This window comes from Crotalus tigris, unplaced genomic scaffold (genome assembly GCF_016545835.1).
Source record: "Crotalus tigris isolate CLP2741 ecotype Arizona unplaced genomic scaffold, ASM1654583v1 scf7180000018057.1800818, whole genome shotgun sequence".
Classification (NCBI taxonomy): domain Eukaryota; kingdom Metazoa; phylum Chordata; class Lepidosauria; order Squamata; family Viperidae; genus Crotalus; species Crotalus tigris.
Window position 1 is genome coordinate 865,854 of NW_024096800.1, and position 18,393 is coordinate 884,246.

Genomic DNA, 18,393 nt, shown 5'->3' on the forward strand with positions numbered 1-18,393 from the left:
CAAAATAGGGGCAAACCCCAGGGGTACCCCTCAGAGTGTTCTCCATAATACTTTGGAATATTCCTGGAGCTACATTTACTCCAAATTGTAGTCTCTTGACTTTGAATGCCCCTCTATGGGTTACAATAGTCTGTGCTTCAGCAGCAGCAGCACCAACAGATAACTGTTAATATACCTGTGCCAGATCTAACTTAGTAAAAACACACACCCCTTTGAGGGAAGCCAAAATATGGCTAACTACAGGTACAGGATACGCATGCTGTTGCAATGCCTTGTTTAATGTGCATTTGTAGTCTGCACAGATACGAATGTCCCCTTTAGCCTTGAGAGGCGTGACTATGGGTGTTTCCCATGGACTTGAATCAACAGGTTCTAAAATACCTTGCTGGATCAACTTATCCAGTTCAGCATCTATTTTCCCTTTAAGAGCAAGTGGGACTCTTCTTACTTTAACCCTAATGGGTGTGACAGCAGGGTCAAGTTTCAAAGAAACTGGAAGTCCTTTGTAAGATCCAAGCTCTGGACTAAATACATCTGCAAACTCCTTGCAGACCTCTGCTAGGCCTAACTTTGCAAATTGTGTAGTCCTATAACTTGGATTCCCAAGGCCTCAAACCAATCGAGTCCACTAAGACTCATTCGTTCACCCCCAACAACCAATACATCCAATGGACCTTTAAAATCCTTGTGCTGTACTGTAAGGGTGGTCTCCCCCTTTACACACACCTTGGAATTTTGAAAATCTGTTAAGATTATATTGGATGGCCTAAGTCTGGCCTGGAATCCACTGCTATTACAAATCTTCCTAAAAGTGTGAATAGAAATGATTGAAAGAGCAGACCCAGTGTCCAGTTCCATAACCAATGGAACTCCTTGCAACCTCACCTTAAGTGACAGTTTCTACGTGGTTTGTGTGTGCCTGTTCTACAAATACTTCTGTGTGATGCGCAGAAACCCATCCTGTTTTGGCTGGGGACCCTGGTACCTTTCAGACGCAATTCTTCTCGAGGTTATGCCTTCTGGCGGCCCAGACAAACAGATGCTATGTGGCTTTGCCTGCCACACGCTCTACAGATTGCAGAATGGAACCTGCAGTCGGCCCTCTTGTGGTGACCTCTGCACCCGAAGCATTTGGACACAGCTGGAGCCCTTTCTTTGCCTTCCCTCTGCTTCCTTTCCTTGGATGGGTAGAGATGATCCACCTCATCTTCAGGATCTTTTTCCGAGCTCTCTTGGACTCCCTCATGGTGCACGGAAACTGCTTCAGGTTTGTTCCTGATGGGCCTCATGTTCTTGACCGCCCCACCTGCTGCCTCCTCTGCAGTGACCTCTCCCAAGGCATCTTGGAAAGAAATATCTTCTTTTGCAAAAAGTCTCTGTTGCAAGTCTCTGTTCCTTAATCCGCATACAAAACGGTCTCTCAGCCTTTCTTCTAAATCTTTAAAGTCATAGGGCTTAGCTGCTCTTCTCAAGGCTGCAATGTATTCTTTGGCTGATTCACCTGCTCTTTGATCCCTCTGTTCAAACGTGTGCCTCCACACAGTGACAGACAACTTAGGCTGAAAATGTTCCTTCAATAATTTCTTTAAGTCTGTATAACTGACAGACTCTAGAGGAGCAGGGGCTACCAAATTTTCTGCAATTTCAAACGCATCTTGACCACAGACACACAGCAAAGCGGCGGCCTTCAAGCCATCTTCTCTAACTTGATTCACTCTAATTTTCTACTCTAGCGACATAAGACTCCCATCTTTCTGGGTGAGTAATGTCGAATTCAGATAATCGCCCTATCTTCGCCATCCTTGCTTCTAATTCTAGGAAGGGGTCTATCAGCCACCTTACTTCCAGCGACACTGTACTGGCAGGCCAGATGCTGAATTTAACGCCGTCTTCCTTTTCTCCAGGACTCCTTGGGTAAGCCTTACAAGTCTTCTTTCTTTATCTTGTAAGCCATCCCATCCTCATCGCCAGTGTTGAGTCCTCAAGTCAATGGTGAAAGAAGAACACACATTCTGATGGTAATAACAGCTTTTATTCTCTTCAGCTCTCTCCGACACAACTCAGAGACTTGCAGGCCTCTCTGCCTCTAAATAGAATCCCCGGGCAAAAAGGTAACATGAGATGGCGCACTTTCGTGCCTCGCGCATGCACGCAGGCTGGCGCCACTCAGTCTGGTCCCGGGCAGCTTGCAACAGCCCGGGACCATTGCAACGTCCCAAGCCTGCTTCTGCAGGCTCAGGACACAACAGATACCATGGTTGATGGTATAGAACAGACATGTCAAACACAAGGCCCAAGGACCGGGTCCGGCCCAATATGTGGTTCCGTCCAGCTCGGGGACCTGCTCTGGAAACAGGGAAGGACCGGCTCACCACACCTTGGCCCAGCCCAGGCCGACTGGGCACTGATTACAACCTGGTTGCGTCCATCAAAGCCAGAATGGCTCAGCCTTAGAGAGGGGAGTTGGGGGGGATTGGCGCTGGCTGGGAGGCTTTGCTGGAACTCTGCAGATTCAGTGGAGAGGTCGGGAGCTCTGGTGGCCTGCGTGGTGGCTGGTTGCAGGGCGGGGCTCTTGGGAAGGGATTTTTAAAGGGAAAAAGGAGATTGACTGGGGAAAGAAGATTTTATTTTCTCTTTTCTGGAGAGGCAAGCCAGAAGGAGGGAGAGCAAAGTAGAAGTTGGCAAAAAGTCTGGCGGCACTGATCTACATACAACCTGGTTGTGTCCATCAAAGCCAGAATGCGCTCCATGGAGCAGCCCTGCTCCTCCCCCTGGGGGCACGTGAAATGGAGTCTGGTGTCCCTGCTGGCTGTCTTTCCCCTCAGGCTGACTTCAACCAGGATGCTGGTGCTGGTTGTCTCCTGTGTGCACACCCAGGGGACGGGACAGAGGTGGCAGGGCACCTCCTTCCTGGTTTCTGGGCTCCCCCATGGATCTAAGCCTGAGCAAATTCTGGCTTTGATGGACGCAACCAGGTTGTAGATCAGCACTCCCCCCCCTCCCACCAGCACCTCCAGCTTCATAGTCACGAGGCTTTCCTTTTACCGGGACAGCCCCCCGCCCATGCAGGATAGCAAGACAGGTGGCAACATGGTAGCGCTGGCAATCTCTCCCCCTCCCATCACCTCTTCCTGAGTGCGGAGGAAGGAAAGAGATGAGAAGGAGAGAAGGAACAAACGGAGGAAAGAAGGGAAGAAGGGAGGGAGGGAGGAACAAAGGGAGGGAGGGTGAGAAAAAGGGGAAAAAGGCAGGGAAGAAGGAGCAGAGGGAGGAAGGAACAAAGGGTGGGAGAGAGGGAAAAAAGGGAGGGAGGGAGAGGCAACTTGGTTGGAGATGTCCCAGTTCACCCAGTTCTGCTTCAATCCTGGATCCATTGAGACTTGGGCTCAAAGGAGAAAGCAATTGGCAATCCAAGTTAACACTGGTATTCTTGAATTGTGAACTCTTAGGGAAGTATCCCTTCCTTTTGTGTTGCAAACAGCCATTTCCAGTGGAGAAAACAGGACAAAGCAGAGTAGGGGAAAATATTTTCCTTTGCTATATTTTCAGTCTAAATTATACCATGGCAGGGTTCCTGCAGGAGAGCTCTTTTAAGGATTATGTATTAACAGAAAAGCAACTAACTTACCTCTGTTCCTAAATGCTAAAGCTGTTGCACATAAAAAACAGAGAAGCTCTGATCAACTATCACAGCCACCATTTTGACAATTCTACTGTACTGTTGTCTGTGGACGCCCCCACTAAATGCAAGCATGGAATAAACTGAGCCTGGTTTGTTCTTGGTCTTTTAAGTGGCCACAGGCTACTAGCAAAAGTGCCATTTGATCACAAGGCAAGGAGGCATCGAGAAATGTTTCCCCTTTTGCATTTGAGCATTCAAGAAGGGATAGGAAAGGAGAAAGGGAAAGAGGAAAGACAAACAAAAAGAAGGAAAGAGGGGAAGGAAGAAGAAGAATGAATAGGGAAGGAAAAATAAGAAAGGGGGGAAAGGAAGGAGGGAGAGAGGGAGGGAGGGAGGGAGGGAGGGAAGGAAGGAAGGAAGGAAGGAAGGAGGGAGGGAAGGAAAGGAAAGGAAGGAAGGTAGATTATAATCAGAGGGAGGAAGGGACTGAGGGAAGTCCTGCCTTAGCATTTGGTCCCAAGCAGCCCTGCTGCCCTTTTGCCATTCCCTTATCCCCTTCTATTGACCTCTCCTGGTGGTCTCCCATCTTATCACTGAGGATGCTTTGATTACAAAGCTGGGTCTCCTCACCTGGAGAAGGAGTGGGATTTCCTCTGACCCACACATTTTGCCCTCCCGCAACACCATGAGCAACATGGCTAAGGAGAGTGAGCATAGCAGCAGCAGCCTTAAAGAGGAGGTAAGTGCAGCTGGGCGCCCCCTTGGGGAAGTGGGGCTAGGCTAGGCTGGGCTGCAGGGTCCCTGAACTGGACGATTGGGCGCTTGACCTCTGCTTCCCAGGGCTCTGGGCAGCCTGTGCCACCATCTATAGCCTCCCCGCATGGCCTGACAGTGAGGCTCCTCCAGTGGACCATGCCCCAGCGCTCGCCCTGGTCCCACCCTCCCGTGCCAGAGATCCTCGGATGCATCCCAGGCTTGCACAGGTGCCCCTGACATGAGTGATGCCACGCCCATCCCAGCCATACCCACCCAGCCCCTCCCCTGAAGGCAACTACAATGCTGGTGCAGCCCTCAATTAAATTGAGTTTGATACCCCTGGTATAGAAGGTCGCTGAGAGGTCAAGGAGGATGAGAATAGTTGTATTACCCTCATCCTGCTCGTGCCACAGATCATCCATGAGCTTAACCAAAGCTATCTCTGCCCCATAGCCAGGCCTGGATCCTAACTGAAATCAGAATCCCCTGGAACTGTTGAGCAACCACCTTTTCTATCACCTTCTCCAAAATGGGAAGATAAAAAATTGGACGAAAGTGGACTAGGCCCGTAGGGTCAAATGATGGTTTTGTTAAGGAGAGGATAAACCAGGATCTCATTAAGTGAGGAGTTTATCATTCCATGAATCCACCTGGTGGTCACCATCTTGGAGGCTTTCACCAGTCAGGAGGCACAAAGGTCTAATTGATAAGTGATTGTGTTGACAATGCAGAAGATGCTATCCACTTCCTTAGGTCCAACAGGGTCAAATTGCTCCCAAACTGTTGGGTAAGACATCTCCCTGGGCATTTCATAAAGACTAGCAGCACACAACTGGGAATGAATCCGAGTGACAGACATTGGACAAATTCTTCTGTGTAGCCCTGAAGATGATTGTCCAAACTTCCCCAGGGTCAATGTGCAACACTGAGGATGCAAAAAGAGTGGAGAAATATTTTATTTTGCCACTCCTATCACAAGAACCACCTTAACAGTGGCTCTAAGTCATGTCTAGTCAGTCATCCATTTGGATCCCCAGTCTCTGAGGGTGGACCATTATAATGGGGCCAGTCTCCCTGTAGAAGGAGGTGATGTAAGAGAATCTCAGGGATATTAAGCTGTGATCTGACCATGAGAGGGGGGCAAATTCCCTGTCTAGATTCCCCACTAGATCACGTTGACATTGCTCTGATATGAATATTAGATTTGGTATGTGACCACTGTTCTGAGTTGAACCTGTGACAATCTGGGATAGGCCCACAGCCATCATAGAGGAAATGAACTCCCAGCTGCTTCTGTAGCTGAACCCAGGGAAGGCAGATTGAGGTCACTCAGAACCATAAGCTTGGGGAACTCCACTGACAGTCCTAAGACAGCTTCTAGCAATTAAGGCAGAAAGTCTGTATAGTAGCAACAATGAGGATCAAGGTTTTTCTCTGAGCTTGCGGGTTGGTTTTCGAATGTTTCATTACCAGGCTAGGTAGCATCTTCAGGGGAGTTTAGGGGATGTCATTGTCAGTGTTCCTCTGTTTATAAGGGCTTCATGTAATCAGTAGATCTTGTGATGGAAAGGTCACATCAGATGAAGGTCTTGTGACGGATCAAGTGTGGGTCATGTCAGATGAGGATCTTGTGATGGGACTTGTGACAGGGAGGTCACATCAGGTGAGGGTTATTGGGAGGTGAAGTGCTGGTTGGGATGGGGCAGTGAGGTTGTGTGGGTTGATTGAGGGTTGGTACCATAGCTGGTTGGCTGACCAGTTAATTTGTGGTCCCCATCACAACACCCTCACCTGATGTGACCCACACCTGACCCATTACAAGACCTTTACTTGATGCAACCCACACCTGACCCATCACAAGACCCTCATCTGATGTGACCCCCCCATCACAAAACCTACGGATCGCACAAAGCCATCATAAACAGAGAAACACTGATATTGCCTAAACTCTGCTGAAGATTACCACTAGTCTGGTAATGAAACATTCAGAAACCAACTCACAAGCTCGGAGAATGAACTCCCACCCTCATTGTACCCAAGCTACAAGATATTTGCCACCAGTAGCAACAATTCCAGATGATTCCATGAGCCCATCTCAGGGTCTCATAGCCAGAGACTTGGGGAGCAAGGCCCTTGAAGGCTGAGACTCTCTGATAACCATAGCCACCCCATTTACCTTGGTCCTGGGGTCTCAGCTGGTGCCAAACCCCAAACTACTGACTGCCAAGTTTCGTGATGCATGTCATGTTAATCATACATCTCCTCAATATGGTTTTGAATGAGAGGAGCCTTGTTGACTGACCTGGCATTCAACAACAGCAGTTGAAGCTCTGAGCCTCTGAGGAAATGCTGTCCAGGGACTGAGCATGAATTCAACAGGCTGAAATATGCCACCTATATTAACATTCGGGCATCTTCCCCTGTAACAGCCCGCTCCCTGGTTTCTGTAGCATCCCATGTCCATCACTATACTGATGTGATGTCCTGCCCTATGATCCCCAGGGCAGTCTATACCCCCTCTCTTGGCCCACCTCCCTTTAGAGCCACCCTACCCCAGTCATTCACATGCCTCCAATCACTCAGTCATTCTAGAGAGGTTAGGATAGGTAGGATAAGATAGCTCAAACTCTCTGCACCAAGGGCTTCCCCCACACTTTTCTCCAGCCTAGACTGGTCTCTCTTACCAACCAGTGAGGAGACTTGCTCATGCAGCGTCCACTACCTGACTCTCACTCTGGGTGGTGGGTCACTAATATTCACTCAAACATACTTGCTGCTCCTAGGCTCTCACCCTAGGACCAAGCTCACAGACACTTTGGCTCCCCAAATCTTCCCCCAGAGTCCTTAAAACCCCTCAACTCTTATTGTGATGGCTCAGATATGATCAGACATTGTCAAAGATATTATTGACTGAGCAATAAGCATGGCTCAGTTACGACTTTTGAGTGTGGCTAGGGCCGTTTCCTTGGATTGGCTGCAGGGTTTGTGGCTGACAAACAGCTCGCCACTGCTCTTTGACTGCCTGTTGCCACCACATAGCTTACAGTGCTCAGCCTGCTGTCACCACTGCCCAGCATTTTCCTGTATGCTACAAAATATCTTTGAAGATGAAAGTGCTGCATAGCTCATTCCAGACACTCAGTGAACCAATTGCAGCTTGTTCTGGTTGGATCTAGTCAGTTCCATGTTAACTATTTTGGGGGATATAGTTCTTCCATTATATCAAAAGCCAATTTTCCATTGACCAGGGAGGCAAAGTTTGGTACTGCAGGCAATCAACGTTTGGGAGATTTGTTTTGCGACTATTGGATTTTTGCAGTGAATTTCATAGTGCAGCTTCTTGCATTTTCATTCTACTCACCCCCATTGGAGGAATGAAAGTAAAAAACTATGAGTTCCAAAACAGGGTTTCTGGGTTTGCATAATACAGTTGATCAATTGCTTTGACTAAATCTGCCAGATTCATAGTTTCCCACAGCATACTGAAACTAAAAGGGCTTAGTTACTCATATGAACTTCTGCTGTCAACTCTGCCTATAGCACAGGAGAGGGAGACTATTATACCATGTCCTTTTTCTTTAAATCCTCCCAGCCATGGGCTTCTGGAAGAAAAAATCATGGATTGAAGATAGCTCTGTGAAAAATGGAGCTGCAACCATGCAAAGAATGAAAACTTGGCAAATAAATTGCTCTCCAGATAAAGAAGATCAGAGATCACCCACAAGTGCTCCATATAGTTGTTCTTCATAAGAAGATTGCAAGATAGTGGTTTTTGAACACTGAGGCAAGAGAATAGCCATCTTGTTCAAACTGTGTTTGCTACCTTTAAAAGGGCACTAAATTCATGTACTTCTTTTTATAATCGCACTTGGCAATTGTTTTTGAGCTTATCTTCAGCTATTGGAAACTTTTGAAGTGACAAATCCAAAAACATCTGGAGAACCTGTCTTCAATTAATAAAAGACAAATTTAGCTACAAGATTAAAAATAAACATTTTTCTTTAATCAGTAAAGGGTTGATTAAAAGTTTGGTTTTAAAAAGCTACAAATGGACTAAGTGCTCTTATATATTTGAAATGGTATTAGAATCCTTCCCATGGGAAAATATTTTCATTTTGAATTAAAAAAATAAAATTTTAAAAAATTGGGACACAAGAAGGAACTAAAGATTTCTGTTAAAGGAGAATAACATATATACTCAAATAAAAGTTACAGAATAGAAGAAATATTGGAAATATTTTCAAAAAATGGAGTCAGAAATTAATATTAATGTTAACAGTGATAGACTATGTTAGAATGCGTCCTTATGAAAGGAACAAGTTTTACTTGACAAGACAGATTGAACTGAATGTGGATTTACAAATGATAGGCTGCAAGAATGACAGGAAAAAGGCATTACACAGGACAAACAAAAACTAGCTGTTTTAATAATTAAAAGGGACATACAAACTATAAGTTATCTGAATTATTTTCTAAATTGAATTTATTAGTCTTGTCAAAGTTTTGAAGAATCTCAAAGAATAAATGAAATCAAGTTCTAGAATTCCTTTAGAAGTAAAAGGAAGGAATATAAAGTTGGTTTATTTGATCAAGGTTAAAAGTTATTTCTGGTAACCCTTAATGGACTTCTGCTGACACCAAGAGTGAAATAAAGAGGCTTTATGGATTTGTTTATAAATAATAAATGGGATGCAGGAAGAGATCATTTGTTATAACTTAAAGAGATGAAAAGTTACTAAAATTGTTATAGTTGCGACTGAAGTCGGGAGTCATTTGTTTATATACAGATGTTTTGTTTGTAACCATTCGTTTAGTAAATTTCAAACAGCTCTGAAAAAAATGACAGTACCATTTTTCACACTTATGACTTCATAGCATCCTCATGGCAATGTGATCAAAATGCAGGTACTTACCAACTGGCATGTATTTATGACAATTGTACTGTCCCAGGGTCATGTGATCACTATCTGTAACTTTCCCAAGCAGCTTAGTCAGTGGAAGAAGCTGGATTCATTTAACTGTGGAGGAATTTGCACATGCAGCAAACTGCCATGCATTGCCCCCCACAAACCTCATAACCTTTTGATACCCCTTGTCCCAAGGAAGCAGCCAAAAGAACACCCCCTTTTGACTTAATATCTTACCCCCCTAAATAAATAATATGCTTTAAGTTCCCCCTTATCTCTTCCTGTCTTTATCTCCTTGTCTTTATCAGTTCTTTCTCCTTTTCTAATTTACCTGTATTTGTTTTTACCTGCTCTCAACAGCTAATGTGTTACTAGAAAATAATTGCTTATATGAAGGAATTTTTCGATTACTTTATGTCAACAATTAAAGGTTAAACTTCTAAATGTAAAATGTCAGCAGTTAATGGTAAAGCCTATGTATGTAAAAAGTATATAAGAAACAATAAACTCAAGAGTTAAAGAAGCTGTGTGAAGATGTGTCATGCAGCTTCAAACCTCTGCCCAAGACAAGCCTGAGTCTTTTTCTTAGCATCGTTACACTTAACTGCAATGATTCATTTAACCGTGGCAAAAAAGGTCATAAAATGGGGCAAAACTCACTTAGTGACTACCTTAACAGAAATTTGGGGCTCAATTATGGCCATAAGTCAAGGACTATCTGTATTTCTTTTCCTTCACTATATTCATATTTTTCTTTTTTCTTCTTCTATTCTTTATGTCTCACTTTATTTCCCTTTGCACTTTTACTCCTATTTTTCTATTAGTTTGTAGTAATTTTCACTAATATAATTATAATTTTTAATAAAAATTATATTTTTAATAAAAATCCTAATCAGCACAAACCTGTCATTTCCCTTTATTTCCCCTCAAAAAATAAAGGGGGGGGGGGAAAGAGAGAGTCAGAGAGACACCCTCTCCCCAGCTAGAGCGCGTTCGACACCCCCACCACCACTACAACTGAAGGGCGACAAAATGGATGAATCTTCCAAGAGAGGAGACGAGCTCTGGGTCAGGCTCCTTTTACGCAATTTCCCACTGAGAATAGGTCTAATCAGCAACGCTTCTTGATTACTCCCTTTTGCACGCTTTCGCTGAACTCGCTCAGTGCTCCTTCGGCTGAGCCGCGGGCGTCAAACGCTATACCTCCATTTTTGGGAGAAAATGGAGATCCAACCCTCTACTCGCCCACACCCATCCCGGCCCCGCCCCTAAGATCTTCACGCACACCCATTAAAAGCCTCGGAGCAATTTAACCCTCCTCCTTCTCGTCCCCCTTCTTTAAACAAGTCAACAGCGGAGGCGTCTACGTCACACACACTGCCCGGAACTCAGCTGGCTTTCCAGCAAAGCGGCGGGAGGGGGAAGTAGAACCCGGAACAGCCCGATGAATAATAAAAGTAGCGGCGCATGCTGATTGGCTGCCTGGTGCGCCTCCGGCGAAAGATCCTCTGGAACTGCAAGGGATTGGTCGCTAACTAAGGGTAGTATTGATGCTGCGGGTGAGGGGGGCAGGACCAAGCTCAGGACGGGAAGCTGTAGGAACAAGACGTCGAGACGCGGACGACCCCAGTAGTGGCTAAGTTATATTGGGCAGGTCGAAGGTAGGCTAAAGATGAGATGATACTGGAAGGAATAGGGGCGAGGTAGCACGGGACGGGGCCACTGAGAATAGAACTGAACTTTGAGATTGCCAAATCTCAACTGCTAAAAGAGATCTGGCCTCTAAACATGTGCAGAGTGCTCCCCTCCCCCATTAGAGCATATCTCTGATGCATGAAAAGGATGCTTTTATCCCAAACTATTACTTTCGAAGCGACGATTTCCGTTGTATAAATTAGAGATAGCGTTAATTGGAAGTGCCTTTCAACTCACTTCTGGAGCTTAAACAGGAAGAAAAGATTTGGGAAAGAGCAGTGCAAGATGGGAATTAAAAGGAAAAGAAATTAACAAGAGTCCTCATTTACTCTGTCATCGATGCCTGGTTTTGTAGGAAAGCTGGGGGTATCTGGTGACTTCTTAACTGATTTGGTTCTGCCAAGCAGGAATAACTGGTATTTGGTGAAGCAATTTAGAGAACCCTGGCAGCCATTACCTTCTTAGGGAGCCAGTGAATATGTATGGTGTGCAAGGATGAATAGGTTTTGTATTGTTTGCTGTTTTGGCCTACAATTCCCATAGTTCCTGGGGAATAGTTATACTGCATAGGAATGATGGGAGTTGTGCTCCAAAAATCTGGCTAAATAGGAATTGAGTGTTTTTAGTCTAAAAAACTGTATGTACCAGTATATAAAAATTCCATATCCTATAGAGTTAATGAGGAAACAGGAAAATAAGAAATAATATACGGTTTTGCAAACTGCCAATATAGAGAAGTTGAAGTCTGTTCTTCCCCAACAATGGGTAGAAATTGACTAGAAGACTAGGATAACACAGGTCTAGAGTATGGAACGGATGTTGTTTTTATTTTTTTCTGACACAGCTGATTTAGCTAATTATTCAAACAATGTCAGTATAATGCCTAAGCAGAAATTAGATTTTTCACTAATTGTGGCTTACCTATTCATGAGTTTTGAAGATTTCACCCTTATCTCATATTACAGTAACCTCACAAAAAAGACTGGCCATTCATTGTGGCTTGTGACCTGCCTAAATTGAGTTTTGGTATACAGCTTTTCACAAGTCCTTCAATAGGTTAAGTCTGGGAAGAAGGCTACTTTATTACAAAAAAATCCAATGCAACACTGGGTAATCTAGTGAGATTTACACATTTCAAGAAATGTTTACTTTCTGTTTCCAAAATAGGTCTTTGTTTGCTGGTATAATTCTTAGTATTCCAGTGATATTCACAGCCTTCACTGGATTAGTATACCTGGGTTTTCTTATGCTTTAGCATAACTCCAGGTATATTAAAACTGCAACTCCCTGAATTCCTGGCTGAAAGCAATGCTGCTAAAGCACTTGAATTTGAATTTCAGAAGAAGTCCAGGTTCATTTCTTTACATTGATTATTTCAATTTCTTTGCTGCTCAGTTATAAAGTTTAGGGAGAGAGCCTTCCTTGGGGAAGGCTGTTCTAAAGTCTGCAGGTATTGATGAGCTGAGTTCTGTGCAGGGTAGATCTGATAACGATTATATTCCACCACCATTTTATATTATTACCATTCCTTACCCCAGCTGCACGCATTGGAGTATTTAGGCTTCCATACTCTTGGCTTTCCCAGCGTAGAGGACAGGAAGACCTGGAGGAACGTTGTCCATGGGGTCGCGATGGATCGGATACGACTTCGCAATTAACAACAACAATTGGCTAGTTTCAGGGGAAAAAAAACTGAGGACAAGAAAGATGGGGAGAAAGCTTTCAAAAAAATAGAAATGCTTGTTTGTTAATTTGATACTTCTAAGGGGAAGTAATATTGTTCCTCCATTACCATAACTTCTATAATAAGTATTGCTTAGCCTGAACTGCTCAGCAGTATAGACTTCCTAGGCTGCTTATTGACAATAAAGGCCCTGTTCCACTGTGTACAGTATACAAGTAACTCAGTTTTATTGTATTTGTTTGGCTATTCTATCACATTACATCTACACTTTTAAATATGTGAACATTGTCTTAGGACAAAATTTAAAGCCAAGATAAGACAACAATATATTTGTTTATAAAGAATAGTAATATATTTTCTAGGCATAATCCATCATAATTTGACACGAAAGCCTGACTAACTTAAGCTTGTTAAAGGTCATGAATGCAGAACAAATTTGTTTCCATTGTTTACCCAGAATAAAGAGGTAGCAGATCATTTGGCTGAGATAAAGAATATTAGATATATTATATTTGGCTCTGCTATGAATAGATTTTGAAATTTCAGAAGGCCTACCAACTGTTAAAATCTGAAGCCATCTTCAACTCATGTCTTCGGACAAGAAACTCATTATCAAAATGACATTTTTAATACAAGGGTGGAGAGATGAAGGTCTACCAATGGTTACTAGACTGTAGTTTCCATGTGCTTTCAAATGTGCCCTTTGGTTCCTGAGGATTATATTTCAGCAATATGGGATATGGGACACAAAAATATCTCTAGTGCAATACCGATTGGCTAAATGATATGAAATCACTGAATTCAATTAAAACATAATCTGGCTGCCTATCTAATCTAGTTCTGCTGAACAATGAAATAATAGTTTCTGTACTCATAAGTTTGAAAAGCATCAGATATAAAAGCTTCGTTTGAAAATAATTTCTATATGACGTCAAGTTACTTGGAAGGACAGTTGCTTGTAAAACATGCACTTGCTTTGAATGTCCCATCAGTTTCTAATGAATTTTTGGTTGGGACTTGACAGAGGATCATTTTGATTGCTGTGCCTATGGTTTAGAGCTTCCCAGGGACACATTGTGCTGATTCTTAGCTGGGTTTGTCCCACTTTTCTCTTTTTAAGAGACATCTGCATGATAGCATGATTTTTCCTTTGTGGAATTTAAGTCTCTATGGCTATGATCCTACTTTCCAAGAGACTGTCCCTAGAGTACAGGTAGTCCTCAATTTAAGACCACTGTTAGGACTAGAATTTCTGATTCACAATATTGATATGCCTTCTGACGCACTTAAGCTGTACCTCAGAGGTGCTCAATTGTAGGAATCTAGTCAAAACATTTCCAAACTACCTTGCTTATATCTGCTGACTGGACTGCTCAGAGACTGCTTGTATATCGACATTTTTCCATTTCATATCTAAAAGTGTGGTGAGATCTCGTGCTTACAGGTCCTAATATCACATACACAGCAACAACAAGAAAGCCCCATTGGTCTTATCTTTTACTTATGTACAGTACATGTAATTGGCTAAAGGTGGATGAGACTCTTGTGTGACTACTGGTTTGGTTGCTAGTATTTCCACAAACTTCCCATGGCATTTGCAAAACACAAATATTTCATTTTTACATGCCAGATTCTACTCTTGTGCCCCCTTTATCTTACTATTTTCTCTTGACAGATCCAGTATATCTTTCCTAACATAATTTCTATCTATTGGATCATTCTGTAGAAATACTTGATGACATATACAACAGCTGACTTAAAATTATATTTTGATGTCTCCAGTGATGCACTGCTTTCTGTGGGTTTATGTGTGGGTTTAAAACAAAAAAAACCCCTATACTATATATACAATTGTTTAATACTGAGAAGGAAGATGTATTTTTTCTATAGGAAATGACAGAATAGTGAATGATATGGGGATAAATGTATAGAAACAAAACCGAAATGATAGAAGAAGTTCAGAAAGTGCTGATTGTGTCAAATTTTGATTGTTATCCAAATAAAGTAATAATAACTTACATTGTATATTTAATTAGAATAATTCCCACTGAATTAGGATAATTCCCATGAGGCCTCATCAGGATGCTTGTCTATTTAATGTTCCTATTTTTGCATATAAGTGAAGCAGTAACATTGAAGGAAGAAAACATATGAAGATAAGCATCATCCTGAAAATAGTATTTCATCCTGTCAAAAATGTCATATCATTATTCTCTGATTGAGCTAATCGCCTCCATTATTGGGAACCAAATATTAATAATAATTAAAATTTAATTGGGAGAGAAAAGAAATATAGCAGTCTGAATTCTATAATGTAATGTAAACTTTTATAATTGGAACTATTTTTCTTGTTAATTTGATCTGAAGAAAAAAATAATGAATTTTTAGAATTAGTTTTGTTTTTTAAAAATGTTACTATGTATATGAAAATAAGAGAATTGCAGATGTCACATAAAATTTTTATCTTAAAGAAAAACTGCATCTCTAGAGTAAATTAATTTCTCATTGTCAGAAAGTTCCTCAGACTCTTGCCTTACATAAATTGTAAGACTAAATGTGAAGTTGACATTGGTGAGGAATGCCTTTTGAAAACTGGGTGTCTCATAAAGCTGTGAAATAGTTTTTCAAATGCTTATATAATTATATTTCATACCCCTTGCATCTTTCATTATTTTAAATTACAGAGCATCTTTTTTTGTGGCTAAGGCAGATTTATGGTCTCCCAGTTTCTAGCTGATGTCTTAACCATTAGATCAGGGATAGGCAACCATGGCTCTTTTATGACTCATGGACTTGAACTCCCAGAATTCCTGAGCCAGCCATGCTGGCTCAGGAATTCTGGGACTTGAAGTCCACAAAAGAGCCAAGGTTGCCTACCTCTGCACTAGATCAAACCTTGTTGTTGTTATGAAAGTTGATTAGAAAGAGGCATTCCATTGGCATTTACAAAAATCTGATTTGTAAACAGATGTTCTGAGAGTGAATAAATCTGCTATAGCTTTGCATTGAGAGGAATGGAATCAAATAATCCAATTAAATACGACAGATTTTTCCAACCTAGGTCATGATATACAGTAAGTAACCTCCCTGATGAATGGATAATGTATTATTTTGTAAACACTTTCATCCGTTTTAAGACATTATGATCTGTTGGTTCAACAAGCCATTATTGGCCAGGCTAATCAAACTGAATTAGGGATAGGTGTGATATGTGAATTGGCCTGTGAAAGAGTTCAGGCAAAAGTTCATAAATAGCTTGGGATTTGACCATATGTCTCCTGTGCATGTTGCTTGATATTTGAAGTCCTGTTTTAAGCATCCTTGGTGAATAAAGTTTTGCCAGAATCCTCCAAGAGGAAGGCCTTTTTTTGAAAGGAGATTAGTTTTATAGACTTTTCTTCTTTAGAAGTCCTCCCTGTTTAAATGCTAGGTGACTTTTCAGTATTGTCTCTGGCAGCTGGTTTTCTGTTAATCTATTTCTGATGGTGTAAAATTTATTATTTTGTTGCTGGTGTAATGTTGTAAGACTGTAATTGGCTGGTTGTTTTTTGTTACCAATTAACCAGGTTTTGTATTAAAATTTTATCAGAACAATCCTGTGTGAATTCAGTTTTGTTAAGGAAAATAGGACATTATTTTAACAATAAAAGAGATTCAGCCCCAGGTGAACTTACACTTCTGCCTGAAAAGGGGCAAGAACTACAAGATTGGAGATAGGAGCAACTAGGTTAGAAAAGATTGATCACAGAGATGTCTGTTTTTGCCATTCTGTTTTTCAACTTCTCCATACAGGTCTATTAGATATGTTTGCAACAGCCTCTATCTTAAAAGATTTTTAAAATTACTTGTCCCCTTATTGTTTGCTTTTTGTTTGGAGTTCAGAGTGGCATATTATTGTTTCCCATAGATGAGATTGAGATCTAGTGCCTTCCAAAGCTCAGAGCAAAAACCAAAAGTCATATTAGTCAAGCAAGTATCATTTTTGTTAAAGAAACACTAACGAAGAGATGCAAAAGTTTCCATTTCTTTGTGTAGCTCTGACAAGATTTGCTTTGTTGGGAACAGGGCTATTTTAGTTTCTACCCTATTCTATACTGAAGTTTGCAGACAAATATAAAAAAAATGTTTTCCAAGAAAAAAATGAAATGAAGCTTGCTTGTAACACACACAGAAAAGATTTCCAGGTATAAGAAGAGAAATATGTATTATTTATTTATTCAACTTCTGTAACAGCTCAACTCAACCAAGTGGCTTACAATTCTAAAACTATAAAACAGTTAAAACTATTGAAAACAACAAAACAGTAAAAACCTCCAGAAAATAAATACATGCAGGCAAGATAATTCCTATCCCTCTAATGCAGGTTGTCAAACTTGCTGCTTCACGTGACATATCGTGACTTTTTCCCCCTTGCCGGAGCTGGGGTGGGTGTGGCTTCTGCATGACATATCCAGCTCACAGGCCTGCAGTTTGACACCCCTGCTCTAATGCCTTTGTGTGTCTCTTCACTTTTTTTCTGGTGATATTTTTGCTTTTGGAGCAATCAGGCAACACCCTTCCCCCCCCTCACAGTTTCTACTCACATTCTTTGTTATGGGGAACTAAAAGCCTTTCCTGATACTTTTGTTTTGGAAAGTAAAGACTTAAAGAGAATTCAGGCAGACAGACAGACAATCTGGATTTTCTTTGCCTTTTATTCCTTCCTTTTCCCTCTTTCTTGCTTCCTCTTTCTCCTTCTTCTCCAACCCATCCTTCTCTCTGTTTGAAATGGGCCCTTACACTGATAAAGTATTATACAAAGTTATGTGCACCTGAGACATCTCTCTCTCTCTCCCCCCCCCCCTTATATTCTATGGCAATTATATGCAGATTCTTGGCAGCTGGTTATATTTGGCTCTACTTTTCGCTTTATACTTCATTTTCAAATGATTTACAGTATGCATGGAACAAATCTGAAAGCAGCTATTTCCTTGCCTCCCAAACAGTTCCCAGGAAGCGCTACCTCCTGCATTTACTGTAAAACCCTTTCCTGCTTTTCAAGGGGAATGCAAGAGAATGGGCTTTTGAGGAGAATGACAGCTGAGGTAAAAATCTTTTCCATGCCTCACTTGGATACAGTTCACAAAGCTTAGGGATTGAGATGCCTCAAAATTATTTTTTGTTTTTGTTATGGGGATATTATCTCATTGTAGGGGCTTTCAATTTTTCATTTTGTGAGGGAACACAGCCACAGTAAATGTTACTGTTACATGCTATGTCACCAGAATTTTACATATTCCTTTAAATAGGTTTTTATATGTATATAAAATATCTATAGTATATGCTATACTATTATAATATAATTTTGCCATCCAACCCTTTCATTGTTCTATAATTGATCACATATATTTATCAGAATCTGGTAGTGGCATTGAAATAGTAAATGCAGTTTAATGATAGCCTTTGTTAATCTTCTAAATTTTCAGTGGAGTAATTAATAGAATGAAGAACAAGTGAGGAAATTAGTTTTTTAAAGGTTTCCATATATTGAAATAATTTTCTGTTATTGCATCATAACAGTAAAAGCTCTGTTTGAAAACTCTTCCTAATTTCTAAATGAATCTTCTCCAATAAACTTGTAACTCTATGTAAATATATCTATCCAAATCCTAAAATAATTCAGAAGTTCTTATCTGGGTAAAACAAGGACTAGGTCATTTATAAAATAACCCAAAGAAAATTTCTGTATA

The 18,393-nt window shown here is 41.5% G+C and overlaps 1 protein-coding gene and 1 long non-coding RNA gene across 2 annotated transcripts in view; one reads left to right on the forward strand and one right to left on the reverse strand.

The window, feature by feature from the left end:
• Nucleotides 1–1,874: 1,874 nt before the first annotated feature.
• LOC120309720 lies at nt 1,875–10,546 on the reverse strand. Its single transcript, XR_005557167.1, has 3 exons — nt 10,189–10,546; nt 9,292–9,396; nt 1,875–2,086 (listed from the first exon to the last, which is right to left on the reverse strand). It is a non-coding gene; the product is annotated as an uncharacterized LOC120309720 (long non-coding RNA).
• Nucleotides 10,547–10,793: 247 nt separating this feature from the next.
• STAT3 (signal transducer and activator of transcription 3) overlaps nt 10,794–18,393 on the forward strand; it is a 52,088-nt gene continuing 44,488 nt past the window's right edge. The window contains exon 1 of the mRNA XM_039347243.1: nt 10,794–10,946. The gene's annotated coding sequence lies outside the window, so the exon portion shown is untranslated. The remainder of the gene's footprint in view (nt 10,947–18,393) is intronic.